The sequence below is a fragment of the Channa argus genome, chromosome 10 (genome assembly GCF_033026475.1).
Source record: "Channa argus isolate prfri chromosome 10, Channa argus male v1.0, whole genome shotgun sequence".
NCBI lineage: Eukaryota > Metazoa > Chordata > Actinopteri > Anabantiformes > Channidae > Channa > Channa argus.
The window spans coordinates 3,130,572-3,150,171 of NC_090206.1; the positions used below are offsets into that span (position 1 = coordinate 3,130,572).

At 43.6% G+C, this 19,600-nt stretch overlaps 31 non-coding genes across 31 annotated transcripts; 14 read left to right on the top strand and 17 right to left on the bottom strand.

Annotated features, from left to right (window-relative positions):
- Positions 1-420: 420 nt before the first annotated feature.
- On the bottom strand, positions 421-502 carry trnal-uag (transfer RNA leucine (anticodon UAG)). The gene has a single exon. It is a non-coding gene; the product is annotated as a tRNA-Leu (tRNA).
- Positions 503-1,067: 565 nt separating this feature from the next.
- trnat-ugu (transfer RNA threonine (anticodon UGU)) lies at positions 1,068-1,141 on the top strand. Its single transcript has one exon. It is a non-coding gene; the product is annotated as a tRNA-Thr (tRNA).
- Positions 1,142-1,869: 728 nt separating this feature from the next.
- trnal-uag (transfer RNA leucine (anticodon UAG)) lies at positions 1,870-1,951 on the bottom strand. The gene has a single exon. It is a non-coding gene; the product is annotated as a tRNA-Leu (tRNA).
- Positions 1,952-2,104: 153 nt separating this feature from the next.
- Positions 2,105-2,178, bottom strand: trnat-agu (transfer RNA threonine (anticodon AGU)). Its single transcript has one exon. It is a non-coding gene; the product is annotated as a tRNA-Thr (tRNA).
- A 1,337-nt stretch (positions 2,179-3,515) lies between these two features.
- trnat-ugu (transfer RNA threonine (anticodon UGU)) lies at positions 3,516-3,589 on the top strand. The gene has a single exon. It is a non-coding gene; the product is annotated as a tRNA-Thr (tRNA).
- Positions 3,590-4,232: 643 nt separating this feature from the next.
- Positions 4,233-4,306, top strand: trnat-ugu (transfer RNA threonine (anticodon UGU)). Its single transcript has one exon. It is a non-coding gene; the product is annotated as a tRNA-Thr (tRNA).
- Positions 4,307-4,949: 643 nt separating this feature from the next.
- Positions 4,950-5,023, top strand: trnat-cgu (transfer RNA threonine (anticodon CGU)). Its single transcript has one exon. It is a non-coding gene; the product is annotated as a tRNA-Thr (tRNA).
- A 238-nt stretch (positions 5,024-5,261) lies between these two features.
- On the bottom strand, positions 5,262-5,335 carry trnat-agu (transfer RNA threonine (anticodon AGU)). The gene has a single exon. It is a non-coding gene; the product is annotated as a tRNA-Thr (tRNA).
- A 594-nt stretch (positions 5,336-5,929) lies between these two features.
- trnat-ugu (transfer RNA threonine (anticodon UGU)) lies at positions 5,930-6,003 on the top strand. Its single transcript has one exon. It is a non-coding gene; the product is annotated as a tRNA-Thr (tRNA).
- A 321-nt stretch (positions 6,004-6,324) lies between these two features.
- On the bottom strand, positions 6,325-6,406 carry trnal-uag (transfer RNA leucine (anticodon UAG)). Its single transcript has one exon. It is a non-coding gene; the product is annotated as a tRNA-Leu (tRNA).
- Positions 6,407-7,495: 1,089 nt separating this feature from the next.
- Positions 7,496-7,569, top strand: trnat-cgu (transfer RNA threonine (anticodon CGU)). The gene has a single exon. It is a non-coding gene; the product is annotated as a tRNA-Thr (tRNA).
- A 376-nt stretch (positions 7,570-7,945) lies between these two features.
- Positions 7,946-8,019, bottom strand: trnat-agu (transfer RNA threonine (anticodon AGU)). Its single transcript has one exon. It is a non-coding gene; the product is annotated as a tRNA-Thr (tRNA).
- A 1,048-nt stretch (positions 8,020-9,067) lies between these two features.
- On the top strand, positions 9,068-9,141 carry trnat-cgu (transfer RNA threonine (anticodon CGU)). Its single transcript has one exon. It is a non-coding gene; the product is annotated as a tRNA-Thr (tRNA).
- Positions 9,142-9,516: 375 nt separating this feature from the next.
- On the bottom strand, positions 9,517-9,590 carry trnat-agu (transfer RNA threonine (anticodon AGU)). Its single transcript has one exon. It is a non-coding gene; the product is annotated as a tRNA-Thr (tRNA).
- Positions 9,591-10,637: 1,047 nt separating this feature from the next.
- trnat-cgu (transfer RNA threonine (anticodon CGU)) lies at positions 10,638-10,711 on the top strand. Its single transcript has one exon. It is a non-coding gene; the product is annotated as a tRNA-Thr (tRNA).
- Positions 10,712-11,035: 324 nt separating this feature from the next.
- Positions 11,036-11,117, bottom strand: trnal-aag (transfer RNA leucine (anticodon AAG)). The gene has a single exon. It is a non-coding gene; the product is annotated as a tRNA-Leu (tRNA).
- A 326-nt stretch (positions 11,118-11,443) lies between these two features.
- Positions 11,444-11,517, top strand: trnat-ugu (transfer RNA threonine (anticodon UGU)). The gene has a single exon. It is a non-coding gene; the product is annotated as a tRNA-Thr (tRNA).
- Positions 11,518-12,243: 726 nt separating this feature from the next.
- On the bottom strand, positions 12,244-12,325 carry trnal-uag (transfer RNA leucine (anticodon UAG)). Its single transcript has one exon. It is a non-coding gene; the product is annotated as a tRNA-Leu (tRNA).
- A 154-nt stretch (positions 12,326-12,479) lies between these two features.
- Positions 12,480-12,553, bottom strand: trnat-agu (transfer RNA threonine (anticodon AGU)). Its single transcript has one exon. It is a non-coding gene; the product is annotated as a tRNA-Thr (tRNA).
- A 582-nt stretch (positions 12,554-13,135) lies between these two features.
- trnat-cgu (transfer RNA threonine (anticodon CGU)) lies at positions 13,136-13,209 on the top strand. Its single transcript has one exon. It is a non-coding gene; the product is annotated as a tRNA-Thr (tRNA).
- Positions 13,210-13,849: 640 nt separating this feature from the next.
- On the top strand, positions 13,850-13,923 carry trnat-ugu (transfer RNA threonine (anticodon UGU)). Its single transcript has one exon. It is a non-coding gene; the product is annotated as a tRNA-Thr (tRNA).
- A 322-nt stretch (positions 13,924-14,245) lies between these two features.
- trnal-aag (transfer RNA leucine (anticodon AAG)) lies at positions 14,246-14,327 on the bottom strand. Its single transcript has one exon. It is a non-coding gene; the product is annotated as a tRNA-Leu (tRNA).
- Positions 14,328-14,653: 326 nt separating this feature from the next.
- Positions 14,654-14,727, top strand: trnat-ugu (transfer RNA threonine (anticodon UGU)). Its single transcript has one exon. It is a non-coding gene; the product is annotated as a tRNA-Thr (tRNA).
- Positions 14,728-15,453: 726 nt separating this feature from the next.
- On the bottom strand, positions 15,454-15,535 carry trnal-uag (transfer RNA leucine (anticodon UAG)). The gene has a single exon. It is a non-coding gene; the product is annotated as a tRNA-Leu (tRNA).
- Positions 15,536-15,689: 154 nt separating this feature from the next.
- Positions 15,690-15,763, bottom strand: trnat-agu (transfer RNA threonine (anticodon AGU)). The gene has a single exon. It is a non-coding gene; the product is annotated as a tRNA-Thr (tRNA).
- Positions 15,764-16,306: 543 nt separating this feature from the next.
- trnal-aag (transfer RNA leucine (anticodon AAG)) lies at positions 16,307-16,388 on the bottom strand. The gene has a single exon. It is a non-coding gene; the product is annotated as a tRNA-Leu (tRNA).
- A 326-nt stretch (positions 16,389-16,714) lies between these two features.
- trnat-ugu (transfer RNA threonine (anticodon UGU)) lies at positions 16,715-16,788 on the top strand. The gene has a single exon. It is a non-coding gene; the product is annotated as a tRNA-Thr (tRNA).
- A 728-nt stretch (positions 16,789-17,516) lies between these two features.
- trnal-aag (transfer RNA leucine (anticodon AAG)) lies at positions 17,517-17,598 on the bottom strand. Its single transcript has one exon. It is a non-coding gene; the product is annotated as a tRNA-Leu (tRNA).
- Positions 17,599-17,752: 154 nt separating this feature from the next.
- Positions 17,753-17,826, bottom strand: trnat-agu (transfer RNA threonine (anticodon AGU)). The gene has a single exon. It is a non-coding gene; the product is annotated as a tRNA-Thr (tRNA).
- A 1,038-nt stretch (positions 17,827-18,864) lies between these two features.
- Positions 18,865-18,938, top strand: trnat-ugu (transfer RNA threonine (anticodon UGU)). The gene has a single exon. It is a non-coding gene; the product is annotated as a tRNA-Thr (tRNA).
- Positions 18,939-19,176: 238 nt separating this feature from the next.
- Positions 19,177-19,250, bottom strand: trnat-agu (transfer RNA threonine (anticodon AGU)). Its single transcript has one exon. It is a non-coding gene; the product is annotated as a tRNA-Thr (tRNA).
- Between the last annotated feature and the right edge of the window lie 350 nt (positions 19,251-19,600).

The following is a 19,600-nucleotide window of genomic DNA, read 5'->3' on the forward strand; positions in this document are numbered from 1 at the left end:
TTCACACAAAAAGTCAGAAGATGTTGTTGCTTTAGCCATAGATGATTTTTTGATGCTTCACGCTGTTCAACCAGCGGTGGAGACTACAGATAAGTCAACTCCTGTCTCAAACAAAGTCATTCATTTGAGATATGGAATCGATAGCCTCTAGTTGTCAGATGGCAGTGGTGGGATTCCACTTGTCCTGAGAGACTGGAGCCTTAAGCCAGCGCTTTGGACCACTCAGCCACACTTCCTGCACTTGTTTTTCTGTTGCATTCGTGTAGGTTACAAGCTAGGAAGCTCAGCAGGGAGGATGTCTTAACTAGAAGAGCTGATCATCTGTGCATAATTGTACAAAGAGTAAACATTGATGACCTGCAAGAGGTAAGAACCCTATATCATTATAAGAAGTGCTTTCCATATGCACCTGGTGTCAAATGGCAGTGGTGGGATTTGAACCCACGCCTCCTGAGAGACTGGAGCCTAAATCCAGCGCCTTAGACCACTCGGCCACACTACCTCAAGGCGCAGCTTTTTGCCCCGGGGAAAAATAACGCCGTAGGCATGTAAGCGCGTAGGATAAATTGACAACGAGATCCACGCTTGCTACTAAATGCCCAACGCATCCGTGAAATCCTGAGATCAAGTTACAAGACTTCCTTGATCGCTGGACTTCTTTGTGTGCGGCGTAGGTACTGGGGCCTAGCGGGTAAAAGCATGTATTGGAGATCTCGTGTATTCCTTCCAGGAGTGCCTTAATCACTTGATGTTTTTGCACGCACCATCTACTTTGACACTACAATGTTCATAAAAGGAGTTGTTTTGTGCTTGAAATGGTTGTTCTATCACTGCCATTTTCGCAAGATCAGCTATTGAGATCAAGTGCTAGCAGTTTCAAGCTGTAACAAAGTTCATGTGGAATCAATTCTGACATGTTGGATTACGCCTTTGCATACATTACCAAGGTGCACTTCCACATGGCGTCCCATGAAGTTTTGTCGCAGAAGGTGCAACTCTAACATCCATCCGTTTTTGGCTCACGGTACATATGGGCAATTCTCTGGGATTTGAAATCGTTTAAATGAGGCGCTGTGGCTTAGCTGGTTAAAGCGCCTGTCTTGTAAACAGGAGATCCTGGGTTCAAATCCCAGCAGTGCCTTTGTGTATAACCACTACTTATGACTAGCTTGCTTCTAAATGCCCAGCACAATTTTATTGGTCATTTCAAGGCAAAAGATGTGTAAAGCTACAGTCATGTTGGCAAAGGCCAAAAAGGGAGTTGTTTTATGCTTGAAATGCTTCTTCTATCACTCCCGGTTTCGCAAGATCAAATATTGAGATCAAATGCTACAAGGTCCACTATACCACTCTGCTCTATTGCTCTGTCAGGTTGGCACGTTTCAACATTTTCAGTGCACGTAATACTGCTTTTTTTGGGATTATGGGATAAAGAAGCAACTGTGTAATTTCACACAAAAAGTCAAAAGATGTTGTTGCTTTAGCCATAGATGATTTCTTGATGCTTCACGCTGTTCAATCAGCGGTGGAGACTACAGATAAGTCAACTCCTGTCTCAAACAAAGTAATTCATTTGAGATATGGAATCGATAGCCTGTAGTTGTCAGATGGCAGTGGTGGGATTCCACTTGTCCTGAGAGACTGGAGCCTTAAGCCAGCGCTTTGGACCACTCAGCCTCACTTCCTGCACTTGTTTTTCTGTTGCATTCGTGCAGGTTACGAGCTAGGAAGCTCAGCAGGGAGGATGTCTTAACTAGAAGAGCTGATCATCTGTGCATAATTGTACAAAGAGTAAACATTGATGACCTGCAAGAGGTAAGAACCCTATATCATTATATGAAGTGCTTTCCATAGGCACCTGGTGTCAAATGGCAGTGGTGGGATTTGAACCCAGGCCTCCTGCGAGACTGGAGCCTAAATCCAGCGCCTTAGACCACTCGGCCACACTACCTCAAGGCGCAGCTTTTGCCTCGGGGAAAAATAACGCAGTAGGCATGTAAGCGCGCAGGATAAATTGACAACGAGATCCACGCTTGCTACTAAATGCCCAACGCAATAGTTTAATCAATTAAAGGCAAAAGATGCATAAAGACACAGTCAGCTCAGGCACTGCTGGGATTTGAACCCAGGATCTCCTGTTTACTAGACAGGCACTTTAACCAACTAAGCCACAGCGCCACTCAAGACTCTGGCTTCATTTTCAGCCACACAGTCTAAAGGTAAACTCTCAGAGAAGATCACAAAACAATGTCTGCAAAAAGCAAGATGCCACTCCATTCTGTGGCTGGATCATCCGTGAAATCCTGAGATCAAGTTACAAGACTTCCTTGATCGCTGGACTTCTTTGTGTGCGGCGTAGGTACTGGGGCCTAGCGGGTAAAAGCATGTCTTGGAGATCTCGTGTATTCCTTCCAGGAGTGCCTTAATCACTTGATGTTTTTGCACGCACCATCTACTTTGACACTACAATGTTCATAAAAGGAGTTGTTTTGTGCTTGAAATGGTTGTTCTATCACTGCCATTTTCGCAAGATCAGATATTGAGATCAAGTGCTAGCAGTTTCAAGCTGTAACAAAGTTCATGTGGAATCAATTCTGACATGTTGGATTACGCCTTTGCATACATTACCAAGGTGCACTTCCACATGGCGTCCCATGAAGTTTTGTCGCAGAAGGTGCAACTCTAACATCCATCGAAATATAATTGGGTTTTTGGCTCACGGTACATATGGGCAATTCTCTGGGATTTGAAATCCTTTAAATGAGGCGCTGTGTGTCAGATGGCTACAAAATGCCCAACGCATCCGTGAAATCCTGAGATCAAGTTACAAGACTTCCTTGATCGCTGGACTTCTTTGTGTGCGGCGTAGGTACTGGGGCCTAGCGGGTAAAAGCATGTATTGGAGATCTCGTGTATTCCTTCCAGGAGTGCCTTAATCACTTGATGTTTTTGCACGCACCATCTACTTTGACACTACAATGTTCATAAAAGGAGTTGTTTTGTGCTTGAAATGGTTGTTCTATCACTGCCATTTTCGCAAGATCAGCTATTGAGATCAAGTGCTAGCAGTTTCAAGCTGTAACAAAGTTCATGTGGAATCAATTCTGACATGTTGGATTACGCCTTTGCATACATTACCAAGGTGCACTTCCACATGGCGTCCCATGAAGTTTTGTCGCAGAAGGTGCAACTCTAACATCCATCGAAATATAATTGGGTTTTTGGCTCACGGTACATATGGGCAATTCTCTGGGATTTGAAATCCTTTAAATGAGGCGCTGTGTGTCAGATTGTTACAAAATGCCCAACGCATCCGTGAAATCCTGAGATCAAGTTACAAGACTTCCTTGATCGCTGGACTTCTTTGTGTGCGGCGTAGGTACTGGGGCCTAGCGGGTAAAAGCATGTCTTGGAGATCTCGTGTATTCCTTCCAGGAGTGCCTTAATCACTTGATGTTTTTGCACGCACCATCTACATATGGGCAATTCTCTGGGATTTGAAATCCTTTAAATGAGGCGCTGTGGCTTAGCTGGTTAAAGTGCCTGTCTTGTAAACAGGAGATCCTGGGTTCAAATCCCAGCAGTGCCTCTGTGTATAAACACTACTTATGACTAGCTTGCTTCTAAATGCCCAGTACAATTTTATTGTTCATTTCAAGGCAAAAGATGTGTAAAGCTACAGTCATGTTGGCAAAGGCCAAAAAGGGAGTTGTTTTATGCTTGAAATGGTTCTTCTATCACTCCCGGTTTCGCAAGATCAAATATTGAGATCAAATGCTACAAGGTCCACTATACCACTCTGCTCTATTGCTCTGTCAGGTTGGCACGTTTCAACATTTTCAGTGCACGTAATACTGCTTTTTTTGGGATTATGGGATAAAGAAGCAACTGTGTAATTTCACACAAAAAGTCAGAAGATGTTGTTGCTTTAGCCATAGATGATTTTTTGATGCTTCACGCTGTTCAACCAGCAGTGGAGACTACAGATAAGTCAACTCCTGTCTCAAACAAAGTCATTCATTTGAGATATGGAATCGATAGCCTGTAGTTGTCAGATGGCAGTGGTGGGATTCCACTTGTCCTGAGAGACTGGAGCCTTAAGCCAGCGCTTTGGACCACTCAGCCACACTTCCTGCACTTGTTTTTCTGTTGCATTCGTGCAGGTTACGACATCCGTTTTTGGCTCTCGGTACATATGGGCAATTCTCTGGGATTTGAAATCCTTTAAATGAGGCGCTGTGGCTTAGCTGGTTAAAGTGCCTGTCTTGTAAACAGGAGATCCTGGGTTCAAATCCCAGCAGTGCCTCTGTGTATAAACACTACTTATGACTAGCTTGCTTCTAAATGCCCAGTACAATTTTATTGTTCATTTCAAGGCAAAAGATGTGTAAAGCTACAGTCATGTTGGCAAAGGCCAAAAAGGGAGTTGTTTTATGCTTGAAATGGTTCTTCTATCACTCCCGGTTTCGCAAGATCAAATATTGAGATCAAATGCTACAAGGTCCACTATACCACTCTGCTCTATTGCTCTGTCAGGTTGGCACGTTTCAACATTTTCAGTGCACGTAATACTGCTTTTTTTGGGATTATGGGATAAAGAAGCAACTGTGTAATTTCACACAAAAAGTCAGAAGATGTTGTTGCTTTAGCCATAGATGATTTTTTGATGCTTCACGCTGTTCAACCAGCAGTGGAGACTACAGATAAGTCAACTCCTGTCTCAAACAAAGTCATTCATTTGAGATATGGAATCGATAGCCTGTAGTTGTCAGATGGCAGTGGTGGGATTCCACTTGTCCTGAGAGACTGGAGCCTTAAGCCAGCGCTTTGGACCACTCAGCCACACTTCCTGCACTTGTTTTTCTGTTGCATTCGTGCAGGTTACGACATCCGTTTTTGGCTCTCGGTACATATGGGCAATTCTCTGGGATTTGAAATCGTTTAAATGAGGCGCTGTGGCTTAGCTGGTTAAAGTGCCTGTCTCGTAAACAGGAGATCCTGGGTTCATTTCCCAGCAGTGCCTCTGTGTATAAACACTACTTATGACTAGCTTGCTTCTAAATACCCAGTACAATTTTAGTAGTCATTTCAAAGCAAAAGATGTGTAAAGCTACAGTCATGTTGGCAAAGGCCAAAAAGGGAGTTGTTTTATGCTTGAAATGGTTCTTCTAACAACAACGAGATCCACGCTTGCTACTAAATGCCCAACGCAAAAGTTCAGTCAATTAAAGGCAAAAGATGCATAAAGACACAGTCAGCTCAGGCACTGCTGGGATTCAAACCCAGGATCTCCTGTTTACTAGACAGGCACTTTAACCAACTAAGCCACAGCTCCACTCAAGCTGCTGGCTTCATTTTCAGCCACACAGTCTAAAGGTAAACTCTCAGAGAAGATCACAAAACAATGTCTGCAAAAAGCAAGATGCCAATCCATTCTGTGGCTTGATCATCCGTGAAACCGTGAAATCCTGAGATCAAGTTACAAGACTTCCTTGATCGCTGGACTTCTTTGTGTGCGGCGTAGGTACTGGGGCCTAGCGGGTAAAAGCATGTCTTGGAGATCTCGTGTATTCCTTCCAGGAGTGCCTTAATCACTTGATGTTTTTGCACGCACCATCTACTTTGACACTACAATGTTCATAAAAGGAGTTGTTTTGTGCTTGAAATGGTTGTTCTATCACTGCCATTTTCGCAAGATCAGCTATTGAGATCAAGTGCTAGCAGTTTCAAGCTGTAACAAAGTTCATGTCGAATCAATTCTGACATGTTGGATTACGCCTTTGCATACATTACCAAGGTGCACTTCCACATGGCGTCCCATGAAGTTTTGTCGCAGAAGGTGCAACTCTAACATCCATCGAAATATAATTGGGTTTTTGGCTCACGGTACATATGGGCAATTCTCTGGGATTTGAAATCCTTTAAATGAGGCGCTGTGGCTTAGCTGGTTAAAGTTCCTGTCTTGTAAACAGGAGATCCTGGGTTCAAATCCCAGCAGTGGCTTTGTCTATAAACACCACTTATGACTAGCTTTCTTCTGAATGCCCAATACATTTTCATTGGTCATTTCAAGGCAAAAGATGTGTCTGTCTTTCAACATTTTCAGTGCACATAATACTTCTTTTTCTCCGATTATGGCATGAAGAAGCAACTGTGTAATTTCACACAAAAAGGCAGAAGATGCTGTTTCTTTAGCCATAGATTTTTTTTTTTTTTAATGCTGCACACTGTTCAACCTGCGGTGGAGACTACAGATGAGTCAACTCCTGTCTTAAACAAAGTCATTCATTTGAGATATGGAATCAATAGCCTTTAGTTGTCAAATGGCAGTGGTGGGATTCGAACCCACGCCTCCTGAGAGACTGGAGCCTAAATCCAGCGCCTTAGACCACTCGGCCACACTACCTCAAGGCGCAGCTTTTTGCCCCGGGGAAAAATAACGCCGTAGGCATGTAAGCGCGTAGGATAAATTGACAACGAGATCCACGCTTGCTACTAAATGCCCAACGCATCCGTGAAATCCTGAGATCAAGTTACAAGACTTCCTTGATCGCTGGACTTCTTTGTGTGCGGCGTAGGTACTGGGGCCTAGCGGGTAAAAGCATGTATTGGAGATCTCGTGTATTCCTTCCAGGAGTGCCTTAATCACTTGATGTTTTTGCACGCACCATCTACTTTGACACTACAATGTTCATAAAAGGAGTTGTTTTGTGCTTGAAATGGTTGTTCTATCACTGCCATTTTCGCAAGATCAGCTATTGAGATCAAGTGCTAGCAGTTTCAAGCTGTAACAAAGTTCATGTGGAATCAATTCTGACATGTTGGATTACGCCTTTGCATACATTACCAAGGTGCACTTCCACATGGCGTCCCATGAAGTTTTAAATCCAGCGCCTTAGACCACTCGGCCACACTACCTCAAGGCGCAGCTTTTTGCCCCGGGGAAAAATAACGCCGTAGGCATGTAAGCGCGTAGGATAAATTGACAACGAGATCCACGCTTGCTACTAAATGCCCAACGCATCCGTGAAATCCTGAGATCAAGTTACAAGACTTCCTTGATCGCTGGACTTCTTTGTGTGCGGCGTAGGTACTGGGGCCTAGCGGGTAAAAGCATGTCTTGGAGATCTCGTGTATTCCTTCCAGGAGTGCCTTAATCACTTGATGTTTTTGCACGCACCATCTACTTTGACACTACAATGTTCATAAAAGGAGTTGTTTTGTGCTTGAAATGGTTGTTCTATCACTGCCATTTTCGAGAGATCAGATATTGAGATCAAGTGCTAGCAGTTTCAAGCTGTAACAAAGTTCATGTGGAATCAATTCTGACATGTTGGATTACGCCTTTGCATACATTACCAAGGTGCACTTCCACATGGCGTCCCATGAAGTTTTGTCGCAGAAGGTGCAACTCTAACATCCATCGAAATATAATTGGGTTTTTGGCTCACGGTACATATGGGCAATTTTCTGGCATTTGAAATCCTTTAAATGAGGCGCTGTGGCTTAGCTGGTTAAAGTGCCTGTCTCGTAAACAGGAGATCCTGGGTTCAAATCCCAGCAGTGCCTCTGTCTATAAACACCACTTATGACTAGCTTTCTTCTGAATGCCAAATACAATTTCATTGGTCATTTCAAGGCAAAAGATGTGTCTGCCTTTCAACATTTTCAGTGCACATAATACTTCTTTTTCTCCGATTATGGCATGAAGAAGCAACTGTGTAATTTCACACAAGAAGTCAGAAGATGCTGTTTCTTTAGCCATAGATTTTTTTTTTTTTAATGCTGCACACTGTTCAACCTGCGGTGGAGACTACAGATGAGTCAACTCCTGTCTTAAACAAAGTCATTCATTTGAGATATGGAATCAATAGCCTTTAGTTGTCAAATGGCAGTACCTGCGGCGTAGGTACTGGGGCCTAGCGGGTAAAGACACAGTCAGCTCAGGCACTGCTGGGATTTGAACCCAGGATCTCCTGTTTACTAGACAGGCACTTTAACCAACTAAGCCACAGCGCCACTCAAGACTCTGGCTTCATTTTCAGCCACACAGTCTAAAGGTAAACTCTCAGAGAAGATCACAAAACAATGTCTGCAAAAAGCAAGATGCCACTCCATTCTGTGGCTGGATCATAGGTACGTAGGTGCGTAGGTACTGGGGCCTAGCGGGTAAAAGCATGTCTTGGAGATCTCGTGTATTCCTTCCAGGAGTGCCTTAATCACTTGATGTTTTTGCACGCACCATCTACTTTGACACTACAATGTTCATAAAAGGAGTTGTTTTGTGCTTGAAATGGTTGTTCTATCACTGCCAGTTTCGCAAGATCAGATATTAAGATCAAGTGCTAGCAGTTTCAAGCTGTAACAAAGTTCATGTGGAATCAATTCTGACATGTTGGATTACGCCTTTGCATACATTACCAAGGTGCACTTCCACATGGCGTCCCATGAAGTTTTGTCGCAGAAGGTGCAACTCTAACATCCATCGAAATATAATTGGGTTTTTGGCTCACGGTACATATGGGCAATTCTCTGGGATTTGAAATCCTTTAAATGAGGCGCTGTGTGTCAGATGGCTACAAAATGCCCAACGCATCCGTGAAATCCTGAGATCAAGTTACAAGACTTCCTTGATCGCTGGACTTCTTTGTGTGCGGCGTAGGTACTGGGGCCTAGCGGGTAAAAGCATGTCTTGGAGATCTCGTGTATTCCTTCCAGGAGTGCCTTAATCACTTGATGTTTTTGCACGCACCATCTACTTTGACACTACAATGTTCATAAAAGGAGTTGTTTTGTGCTTGAAATGGTTGTTCTATCACTGCCATTTTCGCAAGATCAGATATTGAGATCAAGTGCTAGCAGTTTCAAGCTGTAACAAAGTTCATGTGGAATCAATTCTGACATGTTGGATTACGCCTTTGCATACATTACCAAGGTGCACTTCCACATGGCGTCCCATGAAGTTTTGTCGCAGAAGGTGCAACTCTAACATCCATCGAAATATAATTGGGTTTTTGGCTCACGGTACATATGGGCAATTCTCTGGCATTTGAAATCCTTTAAATGAGGCGCTGTGGCTTAGCTGGTTAAAGTGCCTGTCTCGTAAACAGGAGATCCTGGGTTCAAATCCCAGCAGTGCCTCTGTCTATAAACACCACTTATGACTAGCTTTCTTCTGAATGCCAAATACAATTTCATTGGTCATTTCAAGGCAAAAGATGTGTCTGCCTTTCAACATTTTCAGTGCACATAATACTTCTTTTTCTCCGATTATGGCATGAAGAAGCAACTGTGTAATTTCACACAAAAAGTCAGAAGATGCTGTTTCTTTAGCAATAGATTTTTTTTTTTTAATGCTGCACACTGTTCAACCTGCGGTGGAGACTACAGATGAGTCAACTCCTGTCTTAAACAAAGTCATTCATTTGAGATATGGAATCAATAGCCTTTAGTTGTCAAATGGCAGTACCTGCGGCGTAGGTACTGGGGCCTAGCGGGTAAAGACACAGTCAGCTCAGGCACTGCTGGGATTTGAACCCAGGATCTCCTGTTTACTAGACAGGCACTTTAACCAACTAAGCCACAGCGCCACTCAAGACTCTGGTTCATTTTCAGCCACACAGTCTAAAGGTAAACTCTCAGAGAAGATCACAAAACAATGTCTGCAAAAAGCAAGATGCCACTCCATTCTGTGGCTGGATCATAGGTACGTAGGTGCGTAGGTACTGGGGCCTAGCGGGTAAAAGCATGTCTTGGAGATCTCGTGTATTCCTTCCAGGAGTGCCTTAATCACTTGATGTTTTTGCACGCACCATCTACTTTGACACTACAATGTTCATAAAAGGAGTTGTTTTGTGCTTGAAATGGTTGTTCTATCACTGCCAGTTTCGCAAGATCAGATATTGAGATCAAGTGCTAGCAGTTTCAAGCTGTAACAAAGTTCATGTGGAATCAATTCTGACATGTTGGATTACGCCTTTGCATACATTACCAAGGTGCACTTCCACATGGCGTCCCATGAAGTTTTGTCGCAGAAGGTGCAACTCTAACATCCATCGAAATATAATTGGGTTTTTGGCTCACGGTACATATGGGCAATTCTCTGGGATTTGAAATCCTTTAAATGAGGCGCTGTGTGTCAGATGGCTACAAAATGCCCAACGCATCCGTGAAATCCTGAGATCAAGTTACAAGACTTCCTTGATCGCTGGACTTCTTTGTGTGCGGCGTAGGTACTGGGGCCTAGCGGGTAAAAGCATGTATTGGAGATCTCGTGTATTCCTTCCAGGAGTGCCTTAATCACTTGATGTTTTTGCACGCACCATCTACTTTGACACTACAATGTTCATAAAAGGAGTTGTTTTGTGCTTGAAATGGTTGTTCTATCACTGCCATTTTCGCAAGATCAGCTATTGAGATCAAGTGCTAGCAGTTTCAAGCTGTAACAAAGTTCATGTGGAATCAATTCTGACATGTTGGATTACGCCTTTGCATACATTACCAAGGTGCACTTCCACATGGCGTCCCATGAAGTTTTGTCGCAGAAGGTGCAACTCTAACATCCATCGAAATATAATTGGGTTTTTGGCTCACGGTACATATGGGCAATTCTCTGGGATTTGAAATCCTTTAAATGAGGCGCTGTGGCTTAGCTGGTTAAAGTGCCTGTCTCGTAAACAGGAGATCCTGGGTTCAAATCCCAGCAGTGCCTCTGTCTATAAACACCACTTATGACTAGCTTTCTTCTGAATGCCCAATACAATTTCATTGGTCATTTCAAGGCAAAAGATGTGTCTGCCTTTCAACATTTTCAGTGTACATAATACTTCTTTTTCTCCGAATATGGCATGAAGAAGCAACTGTGTAATTTCACACAAAAAGTCAGAAGATGCTGTTTCTTTAGCCATAGATTTTTTTTTTTTTTTTTAATGCTGCACACTGTTCAACCTGCGGTGGAGACTACAGATGAGTCAACTCCTGTCTTAAACAAAGTCATTCATTTGAGATATGGAATCAATAGCCTTTAGTTGTCAAATGGCAGTGGTGGGATTCAAACCCACGCCTCCAAAGAGACTGGAGCCTTAATCCAGCGCCTTGGACCACTCGGCCACACTACCTCAAGAAGCAGCTTTTTGCCCCGGGGAAAAATAACGCCGTAGGCATGTGAGCAAGTAGGATAAATTGACAACGAGATCCACGCTTGCTACTAAATGCCCAACGCAATAGTTTAGTCAATTAAAAGCAAAAGATGAATAAAGACACAGTCGGCTCATGTGGAATCAATTCTGACATGTTGGATTACGCCTTTGCATACATTACCAAGGTGCACTTCCACACGGCGTCCCATGAAGTTTTGTCGCAGAAGGTGCAACTCTACCATCCATCCGTTTTTGGCTCACGGTACATATGGGCAATTCTCTGGGATTTGAAATAGTTTAAATGAGGCGCTGTGGCTTAGCTGGTTAAAGCGCCTGTCTTGTAAACAGGAGATCCTGGGTTCAAATCCCTGCAGTGCCTCTGTGTATAAACACTACTTATGACTAGCTTGCTTCTAAATGCCCAGTACAATTTTATTGGTCATTTCAAGGCAAAAGATGTGTAAAGCTGCAGTCATGTTGGCAAAGGCCAAAAAGGGAGTTGTTTTATGCTTGAAATGGTTCTTCTATCACTCCCGGTTTCGCAAGATCAAATATTGAGATCAAATGCTACAAGGTCCACTATACCACTCTGCTCTATTGCTCTGTCAGGTTGGCACGTTTCAACATTTTCAGTGCACGTAATACTGCTTTTTTTGGGATTATGGGATAAAGAAGCAACTGTGTAATTTCACACAAAAAGTCAGAAGATGTTGTTGCTTTAGCCATAGAGGATTTTTTGAAGCTTCACGCTGTTCAACCAGCGGTGGAGACTACAGATAAGTTAACTCCTGTCTCAAACTAAGGCATTCATTTGAGATATGGAATCGATAGCCTGTAGTTGTCAGATGGCAGTGGTGGGATTACACTTGTCCTGAGAGTGGAGCCTTAAGCCAGCGCTTTGGACCACTCAGCCACACTTCCTGCACTTGTTTATCTGTTGCATTCGTGCAGGTTACAAGGTAGGAAGCTCAGCAGGGAGGATGTCTTAACTAGAAGAGCTGATCATCTGTGCATAATTGTACAAAGAGTAAACATTGATGACCTGCAAGACGTAAGAACCCTATATCATTATAAGAAGTGCTTTCCATAGGCACCTGGTGTCAAATGGCAGTGGTGGGATTTGAACCCACGCCTCCTGAGAGACTGGAGCCTAAATCCAGCGCCTTAGACCACTCGGCCACACTATCTCAAGAAGCAGCTTTTTGCCCTGGGGAAAAATAACGCCGTAGGCATGTGAGCACGTAGGATAAATTGACAACGAGATCCACGCTTGCTACTAAATGCCCAACACAAAAGTTCAGTCAATTAAAGGCAAAAGATGCATAAAGACACAGTCAGCTCAGGCACTGCTGGGATTCGAACCCAGGATCTCCTGTTTACTAGACAGGCACTTTAACCAACTAAGCCACAGCGCCACTCAAGCTGCTGGCTTCATTTTCAGCCACACAGTCTAAAGCTAAACTCTCAGAGAAGATCACAAAACAATGTCTGCAAAAAGCAAGATGCCAATCCATTCTGTGGCTGGATCATCCGTGAAACCGTGAAATCCTGAGATCAAGTTACAAGACTTCCTTGATCGCTGGACTTCTTTGTGTGCGGCGTAGGTACTGGGGCCTAGCGGGTAAAAGCATGTCTTGGAGATCTCGTGTATTCCTTCCAGGAGTGCCTTAATCACTTGATGTTTTTGCACGCACCATCTACTTTGACACTACAATGTTCATAAAAGGAGTTGTTTTGTGCTAGAAATGGTTGTTCTATCACTGCCATTTTCGCAAGATCAGCTATTGAGATCAAGTGCTAGCAGTTTCAAGCTGTAACAAAGTTCATGTGGAATCAATTCTGACATGTTGGATTACGCCTTTGCATACATTACCAAGGTGCACTTCCACATGGCGTCCCATGAAGTTTTGTCGCAGAAGGTGCAACTCTAACATCCATCCGTTTTTGGCTCTCGGTACATATGGGCAATTCTCTGGGATTTGAAATCGTTTAAATGAGGCGCTGTGGCTTAGCTGGTTAAAGTGCCTGTCTCGTAAACAGGAGATCCTGGGTTCATTTCCCAGCAGTGCCTCTGTGTATAAACACTACTTATGACTAGCTTGCTTCTAAATGCCAGGTACAATTTTATTAGTCATTTCAAAGCAAAAGATGTGTAAAGCTACAGTCATGTTGGCAAAGGCCAAAAAGGGAGTTGTTTTATGCTTGAAATGGTTCTTCTAACAACAACGAGATCCACGCAAAATGCCCAACGCATCCGTGAAATCCTGAGATCAAGTTACAAGACTTCCTTGATCGCTGGACTTCTTTGTGTGCGGCGTAGGTACTGGGGCCTAGCGGGTAAAAGCATGTCTTGGAGATCTCGTGTATTCCTTCCAGGATTGCCTTATCACTTGATGTTTTTGCACGCACCATCTACTTTGACACTACAATGTTCATAAAAGGAGTTGTTTTGTGCTTGAAATGGTTGTTCTATCACTGCCATTTTCGCAAGATCAGATATTGAGATCAAGTGCTAGCAGTTTCAAGCTGTAACAAAGTTCATGTGGAATCAATTCTGACATGTTGGATTACGCCTTTGCATACATTACCAAGGTGCACTTCCACATGGCGTCCCATGAAGTTTTGTCGCAGAAGGTGCAACTCTAACATCCATCCGTTTTGGCTCACGGTACATATGGGCAATTCTCTGGGATTTGAAATCGTTTAAATGAGGCGCTGTGGCTTAGCTGGTTAAAGCGCCTGTCTTGTAAACAGGAGATCCTGGGTTCAAATCCCAGCAGTGCCTCTGTCTATAAACACCACTTATGACTAGCTTTCTTCTGAATGCCCAATACAATTTAATTGGTAATTTCAAGGCAAAAGATGTGTCTGCCTTTCAACATTTTCAGTGCACATAATACTTCTTTTTCTCCGATTATGGCATGAAGAAGCAACTGTGTAATTTCACACAAAAAGTCAGAAGATGCTGTTTCTTTAGCCATAGATTTTTTTTTTTTTTTGATGCTGCACACTGTTCAACCTGCGGTGGAGACTACAGACAAGTCAACTCCTGTCTTAAACGAAGTCATTCATTTGAGATATGGAATCAATAGCCTTTAGTTGTCAAATGGCAGTGGTGGGATTCGAACCCACGCCTCCTGAGAGACTGGAGCCTTAATCCAGCGCCTTGGACCACTCGGCCACACTACCTCAAGAAGCAGCTTTTTGCCCCGGGGAAAAATAACGCCGTAGGCATGTGAGCACGTAGGATAAATTGACAACGAGATCCACGCTTGCTACTAAATGCCCAACGCAATAGTTTAGTCAATTAAAAGCAAAAGATGAATAAAGACACAGTCAGCTCATGTGGAATCAATTCTGACATGTTGGATTATGTCTTTGCATACATTACCAAGGTGCACTTCCACACGGCGTCCCATGAAGTTTTGTCGCAGAAGGTGCAACTCTACCATCCATCCGTTTTTGGCTCTCGGTACATATGGGCAATTCTCTGGGATTTGAAATCGTTTAAATGAGGCGCTGTGGCTTAGCTGGTTAAAGCGCCTGTCTTGTAAACAGGAGATCCTGGGTTCAAATCCCTGCAGTGCCTCTGTGTATAAACACTACTTATGACTAGCTTGCTTCTAAATGCCCAGTACAATTTTATTGGTCATTTCAAGGCAAAAGATGTGTAAAGCTGCAGTCATGTTGGCAAAGGCCAAAAAGGGAGTTGTTTTATGCTTGAAATGGTTCTTCTATCACTCCCGGTTTCGCAAGATCAAATATTGAGATCAAATGCTACAAGGTCCACTATACCACTCTGCTCTATTGCTCTGTCAGGTTGGCACGTTTCAACATTTTCAGTGCACGTAATACTGCTTTTTTTGGGATTATGGGATAAAGAAGCAACTGTGTAATTTCACACAAAAAGTCAGAAGATGTTGTTGCTTTAGCCATAGAGGATTTTTTGAAGCTTCACGCTGTTCAACCAGCGGTGGAGACTACAGATAAGTCAACTCCTGTCTCAAACAAAGTCATTCATTTGAGATATGGAATCGATAGCCTGTAGTTGTCAGATGGCAGTGGTGGGATTACACTTGTCCTGAGAGTGGAGCCTTAAGCCAGCGCTTTGGACCACTCAGCCACACTTCCTGCACTTGTTTTTCTGTTGCATTCGTGTAGGTTACAAGCTAGGAAGCTCAGCAGGGAGGATGTCTTAACTAGAAGAGCTGATCATCTGTGCATAATTGTACAAAGAGTAAACATTGATGACCTGCAAGAGGTAAGAACCCTATATCATTATAAAAAGTGCTTTCCATAGGTACCTGGTGTCAAATGGCAGTGGTGGGATTTGAACCCACGCCTCCTGAGAGACTGGAGCCTAAATCCTGCGCCTTAGACCACTCGGCCACACTACCTCAAAAGGCAGCTTTTTGCCCCGGGGAAAAATAACGCCGTAGGCATGTGAGCACGTAGGATAAATTGACAACGAGATCCACGCTTGCTACTAAATGCCCAACGCAAAAGTTCAGTCAATTAAAGGCAAAAGATGCATAAAGACACAGTCAGCTCAGGCACTGCTGGGATTCGAACCCAGGATCTCCTGTTTACTAGACAGGCACTTTAACCAACTAAGCCACAGCGCCACTCAAGCTGCTGGCTTCATTTTCAGCCACACAGTCTAAAGGTAAACTCTCAGAGAAGATCACAAAACAATGTCTGCAAAAAGCAAGATGCCAATCCATTCTGTGGCTGGATCATCCGTGAAACCGTGAAATCCTGAGATCAAGTTACAAGACTTCCTTGATCGCTGGACTTCTTTGTGTGCGGCGTAGGTACTGGGGCCTAGCGGGTAAAATCATGTATTGGAGATCTCGTGTATTCCTTCCAGGAGTGCCTTAATCACTTGATGTTTTTGCACGCACCATCTATTTTGACACTACAATGTTCATAAAAGGAGTTGTTTTGTGCTTGAAATGGTTGTTCTATCACTGCCATTTTCGCAAGATCAGATATTGAGATCAAGTGCTAGCAGTTTCAAGCTGTAAGAAAGTTCATGTGGAATCAATTCTGACATGTTGGATTACGCCTTTGCATACATTACCAAGGTGCACTTCCACATGGCGTCCCATGAAGTTTTGTCGCAGAAGGTGCAACTCTAACATCCATCGAAATACTGCCTTGTCAAATGGCAGTGGTGGGATTCGAACCCATGCCTCCTGAGAGACTGGAGCCTTAATCCAGCGCCTTGGACCACTCGGCCACACTACCTCAAGAAGCAGCTTTTTGCCCCGTGGAAAAATAACGCCGTAGGCATGTGAGCACGTAGGATAAATTGACAACGAGATCCACGCTTGCTACTAAATGCCCAATGCAATAGTTTAGTCAATTAAAAGCAAAAGATGAATAAAGACACAGTCAGCTCATGTGGAATCAATTCTGACATGTTGGATTACGCCTTTGCATACATTACCAAGGTGCACTTCCACACGGCGTCCCATGAAGTTTTGTCGCAGAAGGTGCAACTCTAACATCCATCCGTTTTTGGCTCACGGTACATATGGGCAATTCTCTGGGATTTGAAATCATTTAAATGAGGCGCTGTGGCTTAGCTGGTTAAAGCACCTGTCTTGTAAACAGGAGATTCTGGGTTCAAATCCCAGCAGTGCCTCTGTGTATAAACACTACTTATGACTAGCTTGCTTCTAAATGCCCCGTACAATTTTATTGGTCATTTCAAGGCAAAAGATGTGTAAAGCTACAGTCATGTTGGCAAAGGCCAAAAAGGGAGTTGTTTTATGCTTGAAATGGTTCTTCTATCACTCCCGGTTTCGCAAGATCAAATATTGAGATCAAATGCTACAAGGTCCACTATACCACTCTACTCTATTGCTCTGTCAGGTTGGCACGTTTCAACCTTTTCAGTGCACGTAATACTGCTTTTTTTGGGATTATGGGATAAAGAAGCAACTGTGTAATTTCACACAAAAAGTCAGAAGATGTTGTTGCTTTAGCCATAGATGATTTTTTGATGCTTCACGCTGTTCAACCAGCAGTGGAGACTACAGATAAGTCAACTCCTGTCTCAAACAAAGTCATTCATTTGAGATTTGGAATCGATAGCCTGTAGTTGTCAGATGGCAGTGGTGGGATTCCACTTGTCCTGAGAGACTGGAGCCTTAAGCCAGCGCTTTGGACCACTCAGCCACACTTCCTGCACTTGTTTTTCTGTTGCATTCGTGCAGGTTACGAGCTAGGAAGCTCAGCAGGGAGGATGTCTTAACTAGAAGAGCTAATCATCTGTGCATAATTGTACAAAGAGTAAACATTGATGACCTGCAAGAGGTAAGAACCCTATATCATTATAAGAAGTGCTTTCCATATGCACCTGGTGTCAAATGGCAGTGGTGGGATTTGAACCCACACCTCCTGAGAGACTGGAGCCTTAATCCAACGCCTTGGACCACTCGGCCACACTACCTCAAGAAGCAGCTTTTTGCCCCGGGGAAAAATAACGCCGTAGGCATGTGAGCACGTAGGATAAATTGACAACGAGATCCACGCTTGCTACTAAATGCCCAACGCAATAGTTTAGTCAATTAAAGGCAAAAGATGCATAAAGACACAGTCAGCTCAGGCACTGCTGGTATTTGAACCCAGGATCTCCTGTTTACTAGACAGGCACTTTAACCAACTAAGCCACAGCGCCACTCAAGACTCTGGCTTCATTTTCAGCCACACAGTCTAAAGGTAAACTCTCAGAGAAGATCACAAAACAATGTCTGCAAAAAGCAAGATGCCACTCCATTCTGTGGCTGGATCATAGGTACGTAGGTGCGTAGGTACTGGGGCCTAGCGGGTAAAAGCATGTCTTGGAGATCTCGTGTATTCCTTCCAGGAGTGCCTTAATCACTTGATGTTTTTGCACGCACCATCTACTTTGACACTACAATGTTCATAAAAGGAGTTTTTTTGTGCTTGAAATGGTTGTTCTATCACTGCCATTTTCGCAAGATCAGCTATTGAGATCAAGTGCTAGCAGTTTCAAGCTGTAACAAAGTTCATGTGGAATCAATTCTGACATGTTGGATTACGCCTTTGCATACATTACCAAGGTGCACTTCCACATGGCGTCCCATGAAGTTTTAAATCCAGCGCCTTAGACCACTCGGCCACACTACCTCAAGGCGCAGCTTTTTGCCCCGGGGAAAAATAACGCCGTAGGCATGTAAGCGCGTAGGATAAATTGACAACGAGATCCACGCTTGCTACTAAATGCCCAACGCATCCGTGAAATCCTGAGATCAAGTTACAAGACTTCCTTGATCGCTGGACTTCTTTGTGTGCGGCGTAGGTACTGGGGCCTAGCGGGTAAAAGCATGTCTTGGAGATCTCGTGTATTCCTTCCAGGAGTGCCTTAATCACTTGATGTTTTTGCACGCACCATCTACTTTGACACTACAATGTTCATAAAAGGAGTTGTTTTGTGCTTGAAATGGTTGTTCTATCACTGCCATTTTCGCAAGATCAGCTATTGAGATCAAGTGCTAGCAGTTTCAAGCTGTAACAAAGTTCATGTGGAATCAATTCTGACATGTTGGATTACGCCTTTGCATACATTACCAAGGTGCACTTCCACATGGCGTCCCATGAAGTTTTGTCGCAGAAGGTGCAACTCTAACATCCATCCGTTTTTGGCTCACGGTACATATGGGCAATTCTCTGGGATTTGAAATCGTTTAAATGAGGCGCTTTGGCTTAGCTGGTTAAAGCGCCTGTCTTGTAAACAGGAGATCCTGGGTTCAAATCCCAGCAGTGCCTCTGTGTATAAACACTACTTATGACTAGCTTGCTTCTAAATACCCAGTACAATTTTATTAGTCATTTCAAAGCAAAAGATGTGTAAAGCTACAGTCATGTTGGCAAAGGCCAAAAAGAGAGTTGTTTTATGCTTGAAATGGTTCTTCTAACAACAACGAGATCCACGCTTGCTACTAAATGCCCAACGCAAAAGTTCAGTCAATTAAAGGCAAAAGATGCATAAAGACACTGTCAGCTCAGGCACTGCTGGGATTCGAACCCAGGATCTCCTGTTTACTAGACAGGCACTTTAACCAACTAAGCCACAGCTCCACTCAAGCTGCTGGCTTCATTTTCAGCCACACAGTCTAAAGGTAAACTCTCAGAGAAGATCACAAAACAATGTCTGCAAAAAGCAAGATGCCAATCCATTCTGTGGCTGGATCATCCGTGAAACCGTGAAATCCTGAGATCAAGTTACAAGACTTCCTTGATCGCTGGACTTCTTTGTGTGCGGCGTAGGTACTGGGGCCTAGCGGGTAAAAGCATGTCTTGGAGATCTCGTGTATTCCTTCCAGGAGTGCCTTAATCACTTGATGTTTTTGCACGCACCATCTACTTTGACACTACAATGTTCATAAAAGGAGTTGTTTTGTGCTTGAAATGGTTCTTCTATCACTGCC